Below are 18,059 nucleotides of genomic sequence, written 5' to 3'. Positions count from 1 at the left end.
AAAGAAGCACCATCAAAGTTATGTGGATAGAATGTGTAAATTCAACAATGTCCATCTCCTGTTTGCGAATAATGATTGTAAATTATTATAAAATCAATCAACTGCTGCATGTTCATTCAAATACTGAACAAAATATTCTAAGCGATTGGTGTTAAACAATTAGTTCATTTCGTTTCATAGACATTAAGTTGTGTAGTTCACTTACGTTTTTACAAACATTCATAGTAATATTAATTGTATCCTCAAACCTTCTACTGTCCGTTCAATATGACTATGCTCAAATGTTTTCATCTTAGATGGTGTAATAATAATAAGAAGAAGATTGTCAGAATTATGTGATATATCAGCCTGATGTATTTCGAATAATCTGATCACATAAATATATTTTTGGGACATATGTAAAAACATAAATAAAAATAAGAGGTCAGGTCTGTGATGTTAGGTTGTCCGAAATGTATTGAGCTAACACATCACATAGTTCTGACAATCTTCGTCTTCTTACTAAACCATCAAGCTTCCACTGCACCACAAATACCGCGTAACACGAGTGGAAGAGCGTGAGTTAATCGTGATATGTTTGCACCTGAGAGTGGAGCATTCAACTGTTGGTGAAATCGTATGGTTAGCCTATTAGCTTGTGGGTAGTAGACCGATGTTTGGAATCGTGTATAGTAAGACAACCGAAAGGTCCAGATACAAACTGGTGTCCATGGCCTGTAATGACATTTGAATGGGAGCTGAGGTTTGTTACCCATCGTTCGACGAAGGCGCGAACAACTGTTTCAGTAGTAATGTTCCTGATGGGCGTTGCTTCTGGCCACCTCGTGAAATGGTCTACACACGTTTGGGGGTAAAAGTGTCTAGTTGAATCTGGTACGTGTTCTACCAATTCAACATGAAAATGGTTGAAACGACCGTCGGGAATGTAAAAGAGCCTGAGGGACATTTGTTGTGTCTAATCAATCTAGATTTCTGGAAGTTTGTGCAAGAGCGTGCCCACTTCTCACGTGTTTATTCATATCAGGCCAATAAAATCGTCTTGCTATGAGCTTGTTTGCTGCTCAAACATATGGATGAGAAAGCTTGTGCGACGTGTTGAAGACGTTGTATCAATAATGTTTCGGCACGATTGGACTGTAGATCACCAACGTAGATGATCTATGTTGAATGACTGGAGGCCTACTCGAGTTAGACGTGAATGGTGTGACGAACTAGCTAATTTCGAAGTCACACTTTGCGGTCAACATCTAACTTGGATTACCCCTTAGACGTATCAAAACAATATGGTTGCTTTGAAGACCGCATAACACAAATGACGTTACTGTGGAAATATATTGGTAAGAATTAGTACACAGAAGATAGAGTGACCACCACCGCATGTGCCAGTCCATGGCATACGATAAACTGATGCGCGTTCCTTGTCCTTGACCTTGATAGGGATTGGTGATCTGTTCGATATTCAATGACCCCACTACCGGATGAGTTGGCTAGGGCTCAGTGACATTTCACTGACCCTACAGGACAATCCCTACATGTAGATTTGTTATACAGCGAAGTTTCCATACTTGTCCTCATCTGTTTGACTCCTAGTTTCAGAGTTGTGGAAGATAATATTTGTATCTTCTTTTATGAATCTTTACGAGCTTAAGAAGGTTAATCCCTTGGAAGACGTTTAAGAGTGTTATACGAAACAAGGCGTCTGTAGCTACACCGTTCGCCCCACAAATATTTTGTATGCTCGGTTTAAACTGCTAGACGTAGTCCAGTTGTCGAGACTTTCAAGCGGAGTGCTTATCTATGGATGAAATTATTGAAAAGATGAGGGGCCTATAGTCAGTAAAAAGAGCGAATTCTTGCCTTTCACGGAGTGTTTTAAGTGTAACACAGCACAACACGTGGCTGGGAGTTCACCGTCGAAAGTGCTCGACTTCACTAGTGTTTTTCAGCCGTCTCGAGCTGACTGCCAAAGGTTGCCAACTGTAGCTTACCCACCGTTGTAAGATTCTTTTGGTTGCCGTGTGCGATGCGTCTACTGCGATACTAGTGGGTGCTCCGACGTCCTGGTGTGACAGTTTCCTTAGTCACGGGAAGTGGTTTCCCGTGTTGTCGTCCGAATTGATGATTTTCACAGTTTTAATGATGTTCTAATGGTCAAATGGGCAAAGTGTGACTCAGTATGAACTATCGGTAGAAACTAGCCAGGCCGCTGAGCATACATAATTGAATGGTTGTGGTCGATCCTGGGAAGACCAGAATGACTGCCATTCTATTTTCTGGGAGGCAAATACCTTGAGTGTCAGAAGTATGCAAGAGTCCAGATAGTCGTTTACAATTGGACATTTCCGAGTGTTTACAGTAATGCATTGTTGTGGCAGCCGTTCAAAAACTAGATTCAGAAGCTAGAGACAAAATCCCTTAACCGAACTTACTATTAATTATTCATCAATATAAACGTGTACGTCGTTGAAAACGTTTGTAGAGCACTTCGTAAACCGGATGGCATGCTCAAAAATCCGTCGAGTCTGAACAGTATGTTGATAGCCATTTTAGAAATTCGGTTATGTCTCAACCAGATCTATTTTCGAGAAAACAGTTGTACCTTTCAATGTAGCTGTCAGGTCGTTGATGTGTTGCATAAGGTAACGATCGGGAGTAGGATTTGTATTAGGTCCCCGATAATCACCAGTTGGATGCCGATTGCTGCTGTCCTTTTCAGGGACCATGGGAAAAAGAGACCCTCAAAAGTTGCTCGAACGATCTCCAAGTCTACAATGTACTGGGATTTGTTTTTGGCCAGTCTTAACTTTATGGTGGTTGGAGGGTGAGTCGGATATTCAGTTCGTTCAGTAGTTGTAATGTGGTGTGAAACATTTCTGATTATACATGGTGGTATCAATCGTGTTTTGTAAAATTCAGGGTACTTTCAGTATGTGTTGGGGACGATAGATCCCCAGACTCATATTTTAAATTTTATCTTATCGATCATCTCATTGATTAAATGCTAGATATTTTTATTGGGGTCAATTGATGAACTATCGATTAAATGCGCAAATAGGTCAATTAATGAACTCGTTGATTAATGTTTAAAAATTTTCTATGACAATATCGATTGTAAATAATTGTATAAATACGCTTGATTTGTGTGTTTGATTTGACTTGTTATCTGCTGTTTGTCTGTAGAATACACTTTCTACACCTTACCCAGACTTCTTGATCGAGTTAGCAGAGTTGGGGACAACGAACCAGAATAGCTATCGAGTCGCTGAATCATTGATCCTTCGTTCGTTCGAGTAAGACGCATCAGTAATCGCATTCAAGCAATAACGAAACATAACAAATTGGCGACGGTGGTTTTTTAATTATGGACCCTGCCAAACTTGAACTGTTACTTGAGCAGCAGCTGAAATTAATGCAAATGTTGATGGAGACCAAGGTTACACCTCCTTTACAGCCAAGCACGTTTATTTCAACCACGGCACCATCAGTAGATGGCATCGCAAATAGTATAGCTGAATTTCGTTACGATCCTGATTCTAATGTTACTTTTGAGATGTGGTTCAGGCGTTATGAAGATCTATTTAAATTTGATTTCGCCAATCAAGATGATGCTTGGAAAGTGCGGCTGCTACTTCGTAAACTGGGTGCAAATGAGCTGGACAAGTATTGCAATCTGATCTTGCCGTTGAACCCACGTGACCGATCATTTGCAGACACAGTTCAAACATTAATCCAACATTTTGGCTATAACTCGTCACTGTTTAATACTCGTTATCGTTGCTTGAAGCTAACTATGAACGAAGATGATGATTTCCTTACGCATGTGGGCGTCGTCAACCGTGAGTGCGAACGCTTCCGGTTAAAGTCCTTGACTGAAGATCAGTTTAAAGCCCTGATCCTTATCTGCAGCCTACAACACCAAAAGTTTAGTGACTTACGAACAAGGCTACTAAGTCGTTTGGATCAAGAGCCGAAACTCACCCTGAGTGATATAGCTAATGAATATCAACGTCTCAATAATCTTCAACGGGACACTTCTATGGTCCAGAGTGGTGGGTCTAGCCGATTTGAAGTACGAGCGGTGCAACAGACACCTCACAAAAACAAACACGTCCCCGCTTCATCCAGTCCATCTCACTTCAGCTCTAGACGACAGACTAAAGCAACTCCTCCTGCTCCTTGCAGGCAATGTGGTGCATGGCACTACGTTCGAAACTGCCCATTTAATCAACATCGATGCAAGAAGTGTAAAGTTATTGGTTATAAGGATGGTTTCTGTCTGAGAAAGAAGACTCCAAGTCAATCCAGAAACACCAAAAAGACCCTTCCTAGATCCCGCACCAATTCATTGAGCTTAGTATCTTCGTGTCAAAGCTCATCACCAAGTCAGAGAAAATTTATTACTGTTAACATTAATGGGCATTCATCTAAATTGCAAACAGATACAGCATCAGATGTCACTATCCTCTCTCGTAAGACTTGGATCAAAATGGGCAGCCCAAACTTGCAGCATACAACGCAAAAGCCTCGTACTGCGTGTGGTAATTACCTTCACCTCCTAGGGCAAATGGAATGTACAGTTACCTTCCGTGATCTTACAATTGTTGGGGTATGCTACATAACGCCAGCTGATCTAAATTTGCTCGGGTTAGATTGGTTCGATCACCTAAATTTAGCTGATGTCCCGTTGAATACCATATGCAACCTGGTATCACAACCCCAACTGCGAAAACAACCACATGACTTGGAATCATATACGAGGACCCTAATGACGCAGTTTTCAACTATTTTCCAACCTGGATTGGGTCGCTGCTCTGTCATGAAAGCATAACTTCGATTGAAAACTGGGGCTAAGCCTGTTTTTGCCCAAAGAGACCTGTCCCTTATGCAACATTACAAACAGTAGATGAAGAATTGAACAACAAGGAGTTATTACTCCCGTTTCCTACTCTGCATGGGCAGCACCTATCGTGGTTATTAAGAAAGCCAATGGCACGATACGTATATGTGCTGACTTTTCAACAGGTCTCAATGCAGCTCTGGAACAACATCATTATCCCTTGCCTGTTCCCGCAGACCTATTTACCATGCTGAATGGGGGAAGATTTTTCGCTAAGCTGGATCTAGCTGATGCTTATTTGCAAGTGGAAGTAGACGAAGCATCAAGAGAGCTGTTAACTATCAATACTCATCGTGGTTTGTTCCAGTATAACCGTCTACCTTTCGGAGTCAAAACTGCACCATCTATTTTCCAACAACTAATGGATACCATCCTATCAGGTATCTCGGGAGTCGCGGCTTATTTGGATGACATTTTAATTGTAGCAACGACATTAGAACAGCTACGAGAACGCACGACATTGGTACTGCAACGCATCAGTGACAACGGGTTCCGGTTACGCCCAGAGAAATGCCAGTTTTATTTGCAGTCGGTAAAATACTTGGGGTTCATTTTCGATGCCGACGGCCGCAGGCCGGATCCTGAGAATATCCGAGCTATCAAACTGATGCCCACTCCCACTAATGTCTCGGCACTACGTTCCTTCCTGGGACTTGTCAGCTGTTACTCAGCGTTCGTTCCATCGATGCATGATATTCGCGCTCCACTCAATAGCTTACTGCAGAAGAACAGCTCTTGGAACTGGACTAAACAGTGTGACACTGTCTTTTGTAAACTGAAGTCCATTATTAGTTCTGAATTGCTGTTGACACACTACGATCCAGCCATGCCGATCATCGTAGCTGCAGACGCTTCAGCGAATGGCCTAGGCGCTGTTATCTCCCATCAGTTTCCGGATGCGTCGGAAAAAGCCATTATGCATGCAGCCCGTACACTAACCCCAGCAGAAAAAAATACAGCCAAATAGAAAAAGAAGTGCTTGCACTTGTGTTTGCTGTGCGCCGTTTCCACAAGTTCCTGTACGGTCGGAGATTCACGCTTCTCACAGATCACAAGCCTTTACTCTCAATATTCGGGTCGAAATCTGGCATTCCAGCTCATTCAGCAAATCGTCTTCAGAGATGGGCTTTAGCACTCTTGGGGTATGATTTCGAGATCCAGTACCGACGCACTCAACAATTCGGTCAGGCGGATGCCTTATCACGACTCATTAGTGACCAGTTGGCGGCTGAGGAAAACACGGTAATTGCATCTCTGCTAGCGGAAGACCACGCCGAATGTTATCTGACGACCGCAATACGAACTTTGCCGGTATCTGCAACGGACATACAAAATGCTTCTAAGAGCGACCCCATCATCAAGAGAACTATGAGCTATGTCACCAACGGTTGGCCGACTAAGAAGTTTGATGGTGATATAAAACAGCTGTATCAGCGGCGGGATTCTCTATGCATTGTGAACGACTGCTTGATGTTCGAAGAGAGGGTGGTTGTGCCAGAATCCCTTCGTGCAAAAGTGCTGAAACAGTTCCACCTTGGTCATCCGGGGGTTAGACGAATGAAATCCATAGCCAGGAGTCATGCGTATTGACCGCTAATGGATCAACATATAACAGAATTGGTTGGGAAATGTATGCGGTGTCAGCAAGCGGCAAAAATGAACGCCAAAGTTCCACCAGTTTCATGGCCACAACCTGATCATCCTTGGTCCAGAATACACGTCGACTTTGCAGGCCCGATTAACGGAACCATGTATCTAGTTGTAGTCGACGCCCTTTCGAAATGGCCTGGAATCAACCTTATCATACCGCCAACGACAACTAAAACAATACAGATCCTCACAGAAATTTTCTCCCGAAATGGTATACCAGATGCCATTGTACCTGACAACGGTTCACAGTTCACCTCAAGCCAATTCCAGTCATTCTGTCAACGACTAGCCATAAAACACTTACGCTCGAATGGGCAAGCAGAAAGGTTTGTGGATACGTTTAAAAGAGCCTTGGCTAAAACAAAAGGGGAGGGGACGCCAGCAGACGCGTTGCAAAATTTCTTATACGTGTATCGAACAACACCAAATGAGACGTTGCCTGAGCGAAAGTCCCCAGCAGAGATCCTAATGGGAAGAAGACTGAAGACGATCCACAGCCTGATGCATCCAAGTAATGCACTGACACCAGTACGGACAAAGTTTGAAAAGCGACCCACGTACGAAGTGGGATGTCCGGTGTTTGCCCGTGATTACAGACCGACCCATAGTCCATGGACAGAAGCGCGAGTGGTCAGAAGAGTTGGCCGAGTCATGTACGAAGTTGAGGTAGGTAGTGACAGGTGACAACGCCATCGGAATCAGTTACGCAAACGGTTAGCCCCAGACCGCCCATCAACAGAATCAAATATTCCTCTTGACATCCTGCTAGACACATTCAACTTACCGGCAACCCCACCAAAAGAAAAACCTCAACAACAAACTGAAACACGTCCCAGACGGTGGCCTATCCGAGAACGGCGAGCAACAGTCAGGATGCAGGTTGACCCCAGGAAAGCCCACTATTAAAAAGGGGAGGAGTGTTGGGGACGATAGATCCCCAGACTCATATTTTAAATTTTATCTTATCGATCATCTCATTGATTAAATGCTAGATATTTTTATTGGGGTCAATTGATGAACTATCGATTAAATGCGCAAATAGGTCAATTAATGAACTCGTTGATTAATGTTTAAAAATTTTCTATGACAATATCGATTGTAAATAATTGTATAAATACGCTTGATTTGTGTGTTTGATTTGACTTGTTATCTGCTGTTTGTCTGTAGAATACACTTTCTACACCTTACCCAGACTTCTTGATCGAGTTAGCAGAGTTGGGGACAACGAACCAGAATAGCTATCGAGTCGCTGAATCATTGATCCTTCGTTCGTTCGAGTAAGACGCATCAGTAATCGCATTCAAGCAATAACGAAACATAACAGTATGTCTGTTTGGAGTATCTTAATGCAATACTAAGTTGTTTTCTTATTTATTTTGCTTTATTTTTGTTATTTATTTGGCGATACATACATAGTCGTTTCTTCTTGTTCTGCGTTCACAAACACGTTTATTAAACTATTTACGTATTTCGTGTCTCCTTTATTTCTATTCCCCTATTTTCTCCCTTTCTTTCTTTAAAGTCAACTCAATATTCTTCTCAATTATACAGAACCTGATTTATTATTATTCTATTATCATTTTTCTTTGTTTCTCTTCTTCAAATATGGCAAATATAATGCTCACATTATTGAAACTTGTGTATTATTGCATTTCTGAAAAAACCCGTGAGATGTTTGTGAATAATAACAATAATATTGATAAAAGACGCACCTCGGTGGACAGGGATGTATATGTAGCAGCTTAGATTGACTAGTCAAGAGTTGGCCTCAAACAACTAAGTATATGTCAAAATAATAGAGCTCAAGTACTTATTCTCTTCTTTATTTCGTATAGGCATTATATTTCCTATTGTATTAAATGTTGAGAAGCTTTGTGTATTTGAACAGATCTAAATAACGACCTATTCACTACTGGTCTAGTTTCTTCTATCAATAGAACGAGGGTTAGTTACTGACACGAAAAATATATCAGGAAATCCGAGGTACTACTTGAGGATAAAAGCATATATAGTCCAGTGGACACATATGCAGTCAAAAGGTTAGGCAACAGAATCTCAAGGACTTTAAACAAGTTTGTCAAAGCAGAAGAAATATTGCAGCAAGATCAACGGAGAACAAAATCCAATGAAGCAACACTCCCTCGATTCTACGGTTGACCGAAAATAAGCAAATCAAACATCCCACTGCGTCTTATCGTAGTACTTCCTGAAACTCCAACATACAGTTTGTCAAGAGAAATGTCACAAAAGTTGAAACATTTAGCGGATTCATCAAATCATTCCATCTAATCACCCATACAATTTCTGGATAAGAATAAGGAGATTCAAATCAACAACGATGAACTGACGATACCCTTTGATGTAACAGCTTTATTCACCCCAATTGAGCCAAGCTTGGCAAAGGAAACTATCCTTGCTTCTCACCAACGATAGAAGTCCCTCAAAGTACATGAAACCCCAAAGTCAAAGTTTACCTGAACTCATCGATTTATGCTTAACAACATTTTTTCAACTCAATAACACAATCTACGAACAAAAGTAAAGGAACACCGATAGGATCAAAAATATCAGGACTTATTGCAAAAACAGTGATGCAGAGACTGGAAGCTTCGATTATACCAGTGATCAAGCCAGAAATCTGGATTCGCTAAGTGGACCACACATTCGTTATTGTCAGGATGGACGAGCTGGAAAACGCCTACAATCTGATCAGCAACGTCTCCGAAGACATAAACTCACAATGAAACAGGAGTCAAAAGACAAACTATCATCCTTAGATGTATTATTCACAGGGAAACTGGAGAATTAAGCATATCGGAAGCTGACCCACGCAGATCGAATACCCGATTACAGTAGCAAAACCATTCAAAATAAAGGAGCAAGCAGTGACAGGTTAAATGTCAACAATCGCTATTCAAGACCGAAATCGACAGGACAAGGTGTAAGCCATATGTGGAGAAATTTAAACACTTCACTTCTACTTAAAGTTTGTGCTGATGCTGTCGTCCAGAAGAACGATGAAAGCACCGCGACCAAACCATCCATTCCAGAAAGCAAACCTTCGGCAAAATCCTTGACTGATTTTGGTACTACAACGATCTAAATAAAGACCTATTTACTGGTGGTCTAGTTTCTTCTATCAATAGAACGAGGGTTACCTCCTGGCGCGAAACTGGTGAGCTGTTTTGATCAAAAATTTGATTTGGTAATAAAAAATTTTGACTTAGTCGTAAAGTTTGACCTTCTGATAATCCTTAACCAAAGTTTTATATGTATATATTCATACATAGTTTTTCTATCTCAATGGATTTGTGTTGTAGAAATTATTTTTTGTTCAAATCATTTTACTATATTGGTCATATGGCTCATGTTAGACTTAATACGAACCCAAAACCTGGAGGATTTGTTGTGAATAAGAAAGCCCGACTTCCAGAATTCGATCGTAGTGACTCTGAGTTGTGGATTGCTCAACTAGAGCATTACTTCATGAGACCTTATATCAAATCTGAAGTAATTCGATATAGAGACCTATGTTCTGTCCTCCCACCCTCAGCCGCCAAAGTCTGTGACTTGATTTTAAGTCCACTACCACCACAACCATACACTAACTTAAGACGAGAGATAATGAACCGTTTACCATTATCAGACGGCCACATAATGCAAAGGCTTTTCCAAAGAGAAACATTAGGTGATAAGTCGCCGTCACAGTTTTTACGTCACAAAGTCTTAGTGGACGGCAACACAGCAGGTGAAGTAGTCCTAAAACAAGAACGGATAAAAGCTCTCCCAACACTGCTTGTATACACAGGATCCTGAAACCCCTTTATCTCATTTAGCTCGTGTACCCAATTCGATCGCGCACGATGAATCACAGACATAAAAAATAATCTACTTGAAGGGCAGTGATGGGAATCACTCAAACCTGGTGAACCACTCCAGTGTCTGTACGAAATAATAAGGTACAAAAAGGAAATACCCAAATACAATTGATAATTGTTTGGCTTCATGTAAGTGATAGGTTTTCAGAATGGATTGGTAATCTGGAAGGAAATAGACACTGTGTAGACATCTTGTGTACGAAAAGATAATAAAACAAGAAAATGCTCTTTCAAATGTGTGAGGTTGCCAGAAGTTGTATTCCTCACGAAACTTGATCCAATATAGACCTTGAGTCTATAATAACCACCTTTTATAACCGGGTTCGTAACCGCGGGTGCATTAGATTACTCACCAACCCGGAAAAGTATAATATGCGGTTAAGAAGTAAAAGAAAATTATAAAGAGTACGAGAATCGAATATGCTTTGATGTCAGCAACCATTTGATGGCTTGATGTAGGTATACACGTTATAAGGAAGCTACATCTCAAGTCATCTAGGTAACGATTTAGTCTATACCTTACAAGTGTGTAAGTTCTATTAGTCCTAGGTATTATGAATAATTAACCAATTGTGTCCACTATAGGCAGGCATGTTTTATTGTTTAAGTTTGTCGTCTAGCATTCAGTATTCATTAAGAAGGATAGGAGGTCTATCGACCTATAATAATCCTTGCAATTTGCAACACAATGAAGGTCCAATCTCGTTTTGAATGTATCAACAGAAGGTGCAGACATTACATGTCCCGGTAGAGAATTCCAGTAATTCACTACTCGGTGCGAGAAACGAAACTCCAGACGTAAACGATTTGATCTCGGTTTTTGGGACTTTCTTCGAATGTCCTCTCAAATGATCAGTCCTGGACGGAAGTAAAAGATAAGACATGTTAATACCAAGGTCATCGTTCAATATACGATAAGCCAATATTAGGTCATCCCGTATTCTACGGTAAGATAACGGAAATAAGTTAAGGTATCTCAGTCTGTCTTCATAATATAGGTCAGATAGACCTTTAACCACCTTAGTCTCTCGTCGTTGGACTCGTTCCAGCATATCTGCTTCATATTTGAAACAAGGATTGCTGCTTGAATCCAATATTCCAAATGTGGTCGCACGAAGATCGGGTGTAATAATCTAAATATTTCGTCATCTAAATACCGAAAAGACCTACGAATAGACCATAATACTTTATAGCTTTTTGTAGCAGCATCCTTACAGTGACTGGTGGTTTTGAGACCACTGCTTGGTATGACTCCTGAATCTCTATGGTTTCTTACTTTGGGTAGCACGAATCCATATATCGTGTAGTGATACGAATCATCACAGTTATTTGATTGCATCACCACACTCTTGTTAGGATTTACTTCTAGTGGCTACCTGTCTATCCATGCCACTAATGTGCTAAGATCATCTTGCAATACTATTCTATCTGGCATATTGTGTATGGCTCCCCAAATCCCCATGTCATCAGCAAAGAGAAACAATAATAATAATCTATTCTCAAATAACAGTTTGTTACATGAAGCATGCCAACTTACCGGCAAGATCAAGTTGTTACATATGATACAATTTCCACTGTAGTAAATTACTCAGCTGGGTTGATAATTTATAGGATATGGTTGTAGATAGTTTTAGTGCGCTTTATGAAAGTTGCGCTGCGACGTGCAACTGATGGTCGAGGATAGATCCATTGAAGGTAGGAGCTTTTAGAAATCGCAACCTTGTATTCTTTTGGAATATCTGAGGCTTTAATGATGGTGAAGGACGAAGTCACCCGTTCCATATGTTTTCAGTGGTACATCTCAAGGGGGCTGAAAAAAGGGTGCGAAAAAAGGAGGAGAAGCAGAGCAGACAATGTTTATGAAGGAATAGTTAAGGTATGACTACTTAGTCTAATTCTTTTTTATTAAGGTATTTATTAGACGAGAACATTCCAATATGTTAAAGAAAACAAGTGTAAACAAGACATTAGTGGATAAACAACTGACAAGTGGAGGTGGTTCAGAAAGTAGCTGAAAGTATGGGATTATGTGTAGCTATAAAATGTAGTGCTAAAAACAGTATTATGATATACAGATGGCTGTCTCCCTTCTTTGTCGAAGCTACTGGAGCCCTTTTTAGATTTTATAAAGTCTTGAGTGGGCTTCGTTTTTAGCGAGTAGTCTAGTTTAGGTTATATGTGGTTTAAAGATGGTAGGGACTGATAGAAAATCAAAGTACATGAAAGAGTATAAAATAGTAAAATTTCAGGGTAAGAAAAATAGAATATTTAGCAACTCACAAGCCTCTACGACGTTTTGAGCTTCGTATGATCAGCCTTAGTAGATCATCATCCATAAGATTAGTGAGTTATCTGTCTAATTACAATAGGAAAAAAAGGACATTCTGCAACAACGTTTTGAGTTATTACAAGAGGTGATTCCGTATGTCTAGTTAGGAAAGTTCTGGAAAAAGAAGCTTGTATGAGACACTGTCAAAAGCCTTACTAAGATCAAAGTACGGAATTATCACTGACTGACCAATATTTCTTCTCCTTGTAGTTGGAACAAAAAACTCCAGGTATGACATGAAGCATGAGCGTTTAATCACAAACGCGTGTTCAGATGGGCTAATCAGACTGGCCGAAAGTAAAAATTATAATGGCTATTTGTGGATGATATTTTCAATGACTCTTGATGGCACGGATGTCAAAATAATGGGTCTATAGAGAGCAATATCACTACTTGACCACGTTTTTAATCTGTATGTGATAGGAGATACTTTCCATACAGATGGATAGGTTCCGTATTCCAAATATAGGTTGAACATTTTAAACAAAGTAATGGAAATTCACTATTACTATAATTCACAAATTATGAAGGAATCCCACCAGGTCCACATTCATAGGATGTTTTCAAGGCAGCTATGGCCTGTTTGATGTTGGTGGATATTAAATCAATTTTGGATAGATGTCTGGATAGAGGTTTCAGTTTCAGTGTTGTAGCATTGAGAGAAATGCTGGCTGAATTGTTCGCAAATAGTATCAGGGTCGTCAACAATGCTCCCGTTAACTATGAAGAATTTAGTCGTGCCAAGAGAACTTGACTTCACACGAAATTTAAAAAGCCGAAGTATTGATAACTCCGGGCCTTTACTACCTAGGCCTTTATTTTCTACGGTCATAAAATACTTGCGTTTAGATGAAGCACTTCTGCTGATCAAGTTAAGTATACCCTGAAGTGCATACACGACATGATGCTCGTGGTAGCCGTTTTTCAAATTTCTCAGCTTCCTCTTGAAGGTTTTAAAAATATTCGGGCCCCTATTAGCGTCATGAGCCACATGGACAATATTTGGAGTAGTGCAGTGAAGGCAATATATCAGATTGTGGTATATATCGAAAAGCGCAGTGTCAACACTATTTGTGGCAAAATAAGGTTCCCATGGTAAACTTTGAATAAGAGTTTCAGTCCGTTTCCAGGTTCGTTGATCAAACTGTCTTCTCTGGCACATTATTGCAGCTTTGAAGTTCAGTCGTACAGTGTTTAAAGAATGGATTATACTCAATACAACTCTATGATCACTCATGAAAACTCATGACTGGTGTGCACCGAGATAGAGGTTATGTTGATTGTAAATATTAAATCAAGTATATTATTCCTTCTAGTCGGTTTTCGGACCTCTTGGACCCATCCACAAAGTCCTACTGTTTCAGTTAAGTCGTTATGTCAACCTGGTACCGAAGTCGAACCCCATGTAATGGTTGATAGACTAAAATCACCTCCGATGATTTTAAACGTATGCGGTCGTTGCGAAGCAATGAAAAATATGTTTGTTAGTAATCTATCAAAGTTGGTATCCGGATGAAGTGGTCTATGTATGCATCCCACCAGTGGATAATTTGTTTGTCCGCTAGACAATATCTTCTCTAGTTCGAAGTTTCTTTAAGGCATTTTGTACTTGCCAAGTCAGATGGTTGTTATCTTCTGCAGGGTTAGCGGTATTATAGCATGTCTAAATTTCATTGGGGAACATGGCCAACAATAGCCATTCGAAATCGAAGACAACAGGACAAGGAGTAAGTCATATCTGGACAAATTTGAACACTTCGTCTTTACTTGAAGTTTGTACTGATGATGTCGTTTAGAAGAACGATTGAAGCCCAGCGACCAGACCATTCAGCCCAAAGAGCGAAACCCCACCAGTATCATCTACCACAGCTACAACTATTCTCCATCATCTAACTAATCATGATAATTTGTTTTATGGGATCTAGAAACAGATCTTTTCCATGATGAGCTGTTCTTGTTTTTAAAGCGTCTGTAATTATGGTGAACATTAAGATTAGTGAGAGTAATATTGAGATCTGGAGCGTCATTTTGTGCCTTTTGAGGCTTCGTGAATGAAACGAACCTCGGTGCTGGGGTTTCTGGTTATCTCCAGAGTCTGGAAGTCATATGTGCCGGGTTCGTTTACGACATTGTTTTACAATTAAACAAGAACCACCTTCACCCGTCTGGGAAGCTTAGACAGGAAGAACCGTTTAAACAAGTCCTCGTTAACGGCCCGTTGACCACTGATCTTTTACATGATCAGAAACATTTCTGTTGCTAAACCGTGTTGGATTTCTATATTGTGGAAGAGTTAGGCTAGCGTTCGTCGACAGGTTAGATCTCCCTGTTTAACGTCAGCCGTTTTCAAGGTTTCGTAAGGTTCGACAACACAACCAATAGACGTACTAGGTGAACCGTGCCTGATAAAACCGCGCGCCAGTGCCCTGACCACTGAGAGGAGTTGCGCACGTGGGTCTACTGCCCCGTGCTCACAGAAGTCAGCTTCTGCGTATCAGAAACAGGCGTTGATGTAATCATGCTTGAAGGTGGGGACGTAAAAGTCTTAACCTACAACAGTTTTAGTGTGTTTCGTCAAAACGAGGATGAAATATATAAATGGGGGAAAAATTCCGAGGATATAGAATAATGTCGTGATACGTAGAAACGAAAATGAACAAACGACACAGTGTTACAAAAAAGAACAGACTCACAAATTATCGCTTGGTGTGCCAAATCACGTCGGGCTTACCACCAGTGAAACTACAGATATTCAGGGTTCGATAATGCTTTTGCCCGCAACTCCTTTATAATCGAAGGACATCAACCCCATCAAATCAGAGTCCATGGGTGAAGAGATTCGAGGATATATTCGCAGGTTTGTGGATAGACTCTGAGGCGTTTGTTCTAAGCCTGCCGGTAGTTTTAACGGGTGTGTAGCACGGCGAGCCCCCTCGTCATATGGTGCAGATGAGTGACCGAGTGCCGTCGGCTAGGTGCGTCCGGTAAAACTAATGAGATCAGAACTGATGTTGAAAACCTACGGGACTATCCATTTTGCGGAGTTATTTACAGCCACACTTTGTTCTACTGTTTAAGGATGGATCTGCTGAAAGTTGGGCTGTTTGTGAAGTGTAGCAGCAGTTTTGCTTATCAACTGAATCTTCCGTTTTTGATTACCTTTCAAGGTATAAAATCCTCTTCACACTTATACGAGTTGGATTTTCAGTTACATTAATTAAGAGGTGTTAGGCTTTTGTTTTCAGTATTTGTCACTTTTAGGGCTTTGAATATTTATTCCCATTATTAAACTTTTGTTTCTGTCAAATTTTTATCTGTGAGCTCACCTAACAATTTCAATGGCTCAAACAAACATCATTAGGACGGACCGGCATTCTTTTTTCTGATCAACGATGAATCGTGATTCCTCAGCTGCAAAGTTGTCATCACAACATATGCATCGAACTCATACTTATTGACACATCTGGTTCAGCAAGCTAATATCAAGTTGATTGTCCGGAAGATGATGCTCTGTAAAGTGTTCACTGGTTCTTTAGGCGAACGAGTTGCAAAGCCAGAAGCTGACGTTTGGCCATCAGATCTCGAGGAGGCGATGAATCTCCTCTTCAGTTTATCTTCATATCTGGATGATACCATCAGGTTTACCCTTTCAACGTAGTGCTTAACAAATACACATATGTAGGCTTGATTACAAAGAATAAGAAATAGTACGCGGGAAAAAGTGCATTACAGGAAGCTCTCAAATATGCTAATCGATCATATCAAAGCAAAATGGATTTTGTAAGAGCAAAGCCTGAACGTTATATATGTGATTAAGAAGTAAAATAAGGTCAGTTATCAAATATGAGTAGCGTAAAGAAAATGAAGAAAAAGTCGAGGCCTAAATGTTTGCGGCCAAATATGACTGTTGAGATGAGAATAGTTTGAGAAACAAAACTACAAGGACTGTCAGAGAGAGGTCAGTAGGTTTTCACAAGCTAGGAAATTCTTCCTTAAAGGAACCAAAGGTTGGATTCGAACACAACCTAAGCCATATTAAGTCTGCAAGAATTCAGCCACATCAGCGTAAGTTAGCATTGCTAAGCTTAACAGAATAGGAAGGTACTCAGGCAAGTCACCTCCTAAAACTCACTTTTGATCCCAATGAGGAAAGAAACCTATTAATGGAGAATCCATGAAAACTGACTGGATCCGGGATATAGGTTTGTACGGAACTAAGCGTGGTTGGTGATATAAAAAGACTTATGAAGAGGCAGAAATAAATGAGCGTCGACAGAACTGTAAAAATGAGCCTCTAGCTTGAGGGTTTTCACATCGTAAAAGGTCAACGCAAAACGGTGATCAATTCAACATGAGAAGTACGGGAAATTGTTGTACAGAAATAAAGGTATGTTTTATAATGGCCTATAGCCTACTACATAAAATGGCAGGGCTCAAAAAACTATATACGTAGAAAATTCTGATGTCATTGCTATCTCGGAAACATACCTAACGTCAAAAATGCATGGTGGTGAAATTTACTTTTTTAATTTCTTACTCTGTAGGTTTGACAGACTATACCATGGGGGGTGGAATTATCCCGTGCACGAAAATCACCTTAACCATATGAGCTGTTGAAACAGTGGCATACCACTAAAAGACATGTGACCCGATGTGTCGAAGACTGAAATGCAAAGAATGAGACATTTAATTAGTTGTAGTATGTCGCAGTCCAGAATGTGTGATGGGTGAATCCCTTTTAAATAAGCTCAGATTCTGATCAAACAGGTGCGAAAGTCGTATGGCAAGTGACCGCAATTCACCCTTCACATATCGGTCGAGCTCGGAAGTAGTGTCATCAAAAACACAGTTTGATTAAGAACTGCAAGAAACCACAATCGCAATGGCTTTGTTCCATCACATCTGAGATCCCACCAGCAATGACCTACAATGTCCCTTGTCTGTAATGGACTCAGCTTCACACACGGCGATTATGTCAGTCACCTATAGGAAAAAAGTGACCAAGCGGTAATTATATCATATCATAGCAGTTGTCACAGACCGTAATAACATATGAAAGGCAAGCATGGAGGCTACCACCTTTTCAGCCTCGACTGAAAACTGATTCCGGCACATCAGTAGAAGCATAAACTAATTTTCACCAGTTATATAGTGAAGTAACCCAACTATTTATACTTTAGATAATGCCCAAGAAGAAGAACGGCCTTCCTTGGATAGACCGGGATATTCGACGTTTACCAGGAAATGGAAAAATTACTGGAACGTCTCGACCGGCCTTAGAACAGTACATACGATGGAACTACAG

This window comes from Schistosoma haematobium, chromosome 3, assembly GCF_000699445.3.
Source record: "Schistosoma haematobium chromosome 3, whole genome shotgun sequence".
NCBI lineage: Eukaryota > Metazoa > Platyhelminthes > Trematoda > Strigeidida > Schistosomatidae > Schistosoma > Schistosoma haematobium.
Note: the sequence above shows the minus strand (reverse complement) of the source record.